Source organism: Lygodium microphyllum, chromosome 2 (genome assembly GCF_053477565.2).
Source record: "Lygodium microphyllum isolate KBCC chromosome 2, Lygodium_microphyllum_v1.1.10, whole genome shotgun sequence".
Classification (NCBI taxonomy): domain Eukaryota; kingdom Viridiplantae; phylum Streptophyta; class Polypodiopsida; order Schizaeales; family Lygodiaceae; genus Lygodium; species Lygodium microphyllum.
In genome coordinates this window covers 128473328-128480208 of record NC_141136.1, presented here as the reverse complement: position 1 = coordinate 128480208, position 6881 = coordinate 128473328, and the positions used below count along the sequence as shown (strand labels likewise).

General features: G+C 37.5%; 1 pseudogene; it reads right to left on the bottom strand.

Moving 5' to 3' along the window:
* Window positions 1-1290: 1290 nt before the first annotated feature.
* Window positions 1291-6387, bottom strand: LOC148040309 (putative LRR receptor-like serine/threonine-protein kinase At1g06840; annotated as a pseudogene).
* Between the last annotated feature and the right edge of the window lie 494 nt (window positions 6388-6881).

Sequence of the window (6881 nt, the reverse complement as noted above, 5' to 3'; positions counted from 1 at the left end):
CTTTATAGTTGTCTTTTAGATTAATTGTGTGTGACAAACTAGGTCATTTAGTGATCAGGTGTTACAAAAAGTAGTGGTAGTAGAGGTGGAGATACATAAAAAGTTTCAATAGGAGGGTATAAGAGAAGAGTAATGATGGTGTCATACAATTGCAAAGAATGTTGCATGTGCATGTCAAGCAAATTAAGTGGAAATATTAGGCTTATAGGCTTATAACACTTAGAATAAGGTGGTGGTGATGTCAAGTATTAGCTAGATATAAGGACCAACATGATCTTTGGTTAAGTACATGCACTCTTTCCATGGCTGGAGATTGTTGTAAAATGGGGGGGGGGGGGGGGGAACGGGGGGTGGGAGGGAGATCATTGTAAAATTAGAACATAAGGTCCCTCAAATGCAAAAGATTTAAATAGGGCATGGGGGCTTGGAATGTTGAAAAGAACACCAATATCATAATTAAGAGATAACTATGGTAAATCTATATTTGAGTGCATCCATGTTAGCAAAAGGTAGTAAAATGAGTTTATAATCTATATCTACGAATGGATTTTGGAGCATGGTCTTCTTTGATATCCCCTCTTACAAACATCCTTATCCATTGAGTTTTGTGTTATCCCCTCTTACAAACATCTTTATCCATTGAATTCTGTGATATCCCCTTTTAAAATTTGCTCCCACCTTGTTTATGTTTTTCAGTAGTCTTCTTACCTCACATCAATTGATGCATTTGGGGTTTTTTTTTAAATTCTCAATATGAGTAGTCTCAAATATAAACAACTAGAGAAATTATCCAAAGCAAAAGGTAATAGGTGATAACCTTCACTGTTTGAAACAATGAGACATCCCAACTTAGCTAAACCTCTTGAAGAAATTATGATATTATGGTGGTTTGCAAAGTGAAAAATAATTGGTCACAAGCTTAGCTAAACCAATTACTTAGCTAGGTAAGGTGTAGCCCCACAAGCTTCATAATTATGTCAACCATGTGAAGCACGCTTAGCACTTTATCATGTGTACATGCATGTACAAACAACCTTTGCCTATATCGAAATACTCATGCATTGAGAATCTATGTGGAAAAGATATGGATGTGCATGCATACCCACCAAGACTAGAATTTGGGAAAAGACTAGTACCATAGCTAGATGCATTTGCAACTATCATGACATTGATAACTTATGTGAAAAGGATTTGCATGCAATGTCTATATAATTGAGGCTAAGAAGCTTCACAAGACTGGTATTTTATGTATTTCAACCATGGAATCGTATACCAATGTCCTACAAACAGCTACCTTGGAGAAAGGTTTGGGATAGTGCCACTCATCAACACACTTCCATCTATGTCTGATGATATGTAAGGATTTTTCGAGCCTAATGCATTCACCTTAGGGGGAGTACTATCAATGTCCCTTCACTATATCTCAAATGCGATCATGGACTCTCGTACTAGTGTTTGATGCCATATGGCTTCCAACTGCCTCACCACTTCAGCCATAGATGGACGAGAGTCTGTATCATCCTTACAGTAAGAAATTGCTAGTCTCACCAGAGGCTCTAGACATTCAAATGGATATGAGCCCATCTGACGGTCTACAATGGATAGCATCATGCCAGCCTTATATGCAAGGTTGACCTGCAGCACTCCACATCTATTAGAGTTTTCCTAACTTGAAAACCCTTCTAAAAAGCACAGTTTATTTGTGAGACAGAAAACTGCCAAGAGATTGTTAAATCCTTACCTCCCTCACAAGATTTTTCCCATGTGAAATGGGCTCCATGCTTGTTACAAGCTCTAGCAAGACAAATCCAAACTATAAACATCACTCTTATCAGTGAGTTTGTGGGTCAAGAAGTACTCTGGATTCAAGTAACCCTGCAAGAAAGTCTGGCACTTATTTATCAAGAAATAGCGTGATTCATAGTCCAAAGATAACTATGATCAAGTCTTTAGAATGCATGCATCCTTGATGTGAAGTTAGTCCCTACATCTATGCTCTGGTAGAACCATAGCATCGAGAACAGGATACGATCAACCATATGAAGCTTCCACTCACCGGAGTGCCTTTCACTACAATTGAAATTGGACCGCCTGCTACACCTTCTAGCTCAGGAATAGGGGCAAGCTTTGAAAGCCCAAAGTCTGCGACCTTAGCTCTCCTCTTCCTATCAAGTAAAATGTTACTAGCTTTGATGGCACATTGATATATGGGTGGTCTTGCTTCTATGTAAAGATATAAAATGCCTCTAGCTGACCCCAAGGATATTTGGATACAGGTTGGAAAATCTAGGGCCACCTTTGATTTTGCTGAAACATTATAGCCCCTCAGATATCAATGAAGGAGAATGTTCTCAACTGCTCTAGAATTGATGTATAGATATCAATACAACTAGATTCATGTACTAGTTTTGAAGAAGATCATCATGAAAATTTTTACTCACAACTAAGATGCTCTTGTAAGGGACCATTTTCCATGAACTCATACACCAGCATCTGCACAAAGCCCAAGATAAGTTCTCCTTACTAGTTTAGAAAAGTAGACACTTCTTGAACTATGAGAAAGGTAGAAACCGTACAATACATACATGTTCACCTTGATCATCACTTGCAGAAGCCTAACAAGGAGACGAGGTTGTGATGATGAACACGTGAAAGCAACTCTAGCTGTGTATAGAATTCTTTTGCACCTTGTAATGATCCCTCTTGTGCACGCTAACTTTAGCTACTTCCCCATCAACCAAAATAGCCTTGTAGACTTTCCCATATCCACCTTTCCCAATCTGCATGGAATCATCAAAATTGTTGGTGGCCTTTGACATTTCTTCATATGTAAAATCTTTCACACTGGCAACTTTAATCCGTCGATAGTGTTTCTCTGCAAAGAACCACAAAATGTTGTGTTAGTACATGGTCTTTTATTCTGGAATCCTTGAAAGGACCAAATATCTCAGAACTTAAAAATCAACCAAAAGAAGGATGTTAATCATAGCCCTAATAACAATTATCACAGTAGAACATTTGATTTCCATATTACCAGACAAGCAATCTAAAAACCAAATCAGTAAAGATGCTCCATTTATAGTGTGTGGCAATCAAAAGAAAACATATTCAGTATTACAATGTTTTACAATGTAAGGGTCCATACATCAATAGAAGGGGGGTTGGAATCATACTTTCTCTAGAGGGACTGCATCATTTGATAACAAAGAACATCACAGCACCGACCAATGTGGTTGTAAACACAACTGCAACAATCACAATACCTATAATAGAACCTCCATTCAAGCTCTTTCTAGATGGAGCAAACGATTCTACATAGTCAACACGCTTGTGAGCCCAAATGAGAAAACAGAGAGCAGAAAACAACACTGGAAAGACAAAACTCCTTGAGCGAGGACTTGCAGGTCAATGGGTGAAAGCTTACCACTGTAAGGAAATACTATGTTGAAGGATATCACATCGTAAGGACCAAATGTATTATTGTCAGGAATGTTCCAAGTTGTGAAGGTACCGTAAAGGTATTGGACCTTTGATTTATTGAATTTATCTCTACTTGGCAACATCATAATTGACATCCACATACGTGGATCAGCTTCCCAATTATACTAGGACACATTTACCTGATATGATGAGAAGTCTAGTCTTGATGACGGGTAATCTCGGAACATATCCTCATAGGGTTCAAAGATAGCAAAACCAGGACTCTTCAGTCGATATCCTACTTTAAGAGGATAGTGTGCGTTGGCAAACACCTTGCCGAGTTAGTAATCCATAATCCAAATGCTGATTGTGAGTTGCATCACATGTTGATTCTTAACATGAAGTAGATAATTCAAGAATGCTTTCATCATTGAGAAGCTCTAAATTGCTTCCATTAAAAATTGTGCAGACGTTTGGTGGTAATAAAGATGTATTGTTGCACACTAGATTTCCAAACAACCTGACAACAATTCTTTCCCAGTATCAAACTCCCCCATTTTTCCACTTTTACTACTCACACTTGGCATTGAAAGAGGCCTAAAAAACCTTACAAGATCTCAGCTCACCTGAATCTAACATTCTCTACAGAATCCAATGTGCCAAGGATGAACACAGTAAGATTATTGTTCAGAAAGTCCCTATAGAATCATAGAGGGGAGGCTTAAGCATCATTTTTTGTTTGGTAAAGAGCAATTGTATTAATCATAGCAAAATTACAAGATCACAAGAGTCACAAAAAGCGAATGTCACAAGGACACAAAATTTTATTTCTTTTCTTAGTGTTTGATTAAAAAGTTAAATCAAATGTGCAAATGTGTCTTGCACATGTGAGATGCATGTTAATTATTTCATAGTGCGGGTCCCATGACCCCAAAATATAAATATGTGCAAAAGGAAACAATTGTATAGTAAGTTATGTTTGATAGATACTACTAACATCAATGCACTCGTCAAGGAACTCTATATCAATACCTCCAAATCTATGCATTAGAGGCAGACTATTAGACCCAATTTATAATCCACTATGAAGCAAAAATCAAGTGTACATGTTGCTATTTACACTGAATAGCAAATAGGACACTAAACCACTTGAAAGAGGCGCCCTAAATGACCCCTTAAACCATAACTCTAATGGCAATTGCCCCCCCATCCCAAAAGAGAAGGCCATTGGATGAATCTTTGAGCCAATGTGACCTACAAAGCCTCCTCTTGTGTCTCAAATATATACATCCACTTTGAATGAACATACGCAAAAAAAAAAAAGAAAACCTAGGTGCCGAGGACATTTCTGACAAAACAAATATTGACTCTGAATTCTGCACGGCATCATGTTGGATATCATTCACTGTAATGTTTCCATCTAATGAGTTGTCCCGCAAGATTCTGTAGCAAGGCAACATATAAGGAATATTCAGTCTGCCATTGTCAGAACAATAATACAAACTAAAGCACCAATGCAAACTCCCATGCATAAGAAATGATCATTCAAGGCAGACAAAGTGAGTCATTGCAAACTCGCCGTCTTCTAGAACACTTATAGAAAATCCAATTTTGGCACTTCCAGAAAGTCACTGGCACTGGCCACTCTAGCTGATTGTAAGAGAAGTCACTAAACAAGACATGAAGGTGGTTAGACTTGACACTACAAAATCAGCCCAATATCTTGAGACTTTGAGCATGTACATAGTTGTAAGAATTGTAGAAAGAGGCCCAGATGGAAGCATACCTCAAGCTCCTATGAATTAGCATGAACCATCTAGATTCTTTGCCCCATAAGAGATATTCAGAACAAGAGGAAAATTTCTAATTGATTTTTTGCAGTTTCCAACTTTTCCAACAGCCATCTTATCATCCCCATTAGCATTGAAAAGTGTTATTGATGTTGTATAGCACACTATGCTCATCCTTAAACAAAAACGTGCATGATGAGTTTGTGCTATTAAGACTTGAACATGTGTCATTCTTTTATATTCTTCAAATGGAATGCCTAACAACAATTGCATCATTAATGTGAATGGATACAGGAGGCTTGATTGTATATGGAACCAGACAGAGGAAAAAGGTGTAACAAACAGTTGGAGTTTGAACCTACATTTTTTAAAGGTTCACCATGTGGGAGTAGTTTGATGGTATTGAACCAGTAAAATGATTATTGTCAAGTTGTATGTCACACCATGAAGCGTCAAAACATTGACATTAAGAAGCTTTAATATGAAAAGAACCAAAAGTGGTCAAGGTGTTTGCGACATTCTGAACTCTCAAGAGGTGCCCTTACAAAATGAGTAAGGTAGATATATTTAGCAACTCAACTGGCAGCTCTCCAATTAGCTCATTGCTATCAAGTAGACTGAATATACTAGAGAAACAAGGTCAAGGCTGACACTAAAATGGCACCACCAAAGTCATTTAAAATGATTTGTTCATAAATGGTTTCAAACCATGTCATTGATGAGGGGATAGTGGAACATTACATATGCACTAAGCTCTCCATGTTTCATAGCTCTTTCGGAATGCTACCATTCAAAAGCTATTCTTCATGTGGCTACAGAAACAAAAACTGTGCAAAGAAGAGGTATATGGCTACACAGTTGACTCCCATGTCTTCATTCTTCAACAGAGAACATTGACCATATAGAGTTCCACATACTTACAAATGCACTGTACCTTATATATTGTTCTCATTGATTCAAATTTGCAAGGTTGCCCAACTTTGGAGAAAGAATTCTAGTCAATTTTTTGCCATTGAGTGACCTAAAGAAAAGTAAGTGTCAAAATGGGAGAATTTTTCCTGTAGCCGTACTCGAAGACGAATGCAGGATTAAGTAGGTTAGAGCATACTCACAGGAGATAAATTTCCCTGAGGTTTCCAATCTCTTGGGGTATGGACCCCGTGATGTTGTTCCACATGATGTCCCTTCAGAATGAATATAAATCATAAAGTGTATCAGTCAAGTAACCTGCATGACACTGATGCTTTGATTTTCAATGGTCACCCAAAACATTATTCCATGCCCTAGATGCATGCCTACAGGCTATGACATCCATGTGGTGCGTATAAGTATGTCCTTATACGCACCACATGTGAGCAGGAGGCACAAATATATGACACAGATATCATAGTTTCAAATGTATTTGCTAGAACATAGATTTGCATATAGTATTTGAAGTTGTGATAACATAAGCATCAGCCTCGTTACAATCTACAAATATTTTGTACTTACACGAGTTACCTCATAAAAGAATCATTTAAAACCTTGATTTGGATAAAGGCTTTTTGGCAATTGTAGTTTATATAACTAAGGGATCATAAACTTAACCATGTGCAAGATCGAAGTGTATGCAATGAGCATTAGAGGTTGGATATAATAAAGTGTGAATAAAAACATAACATTATCAATCTT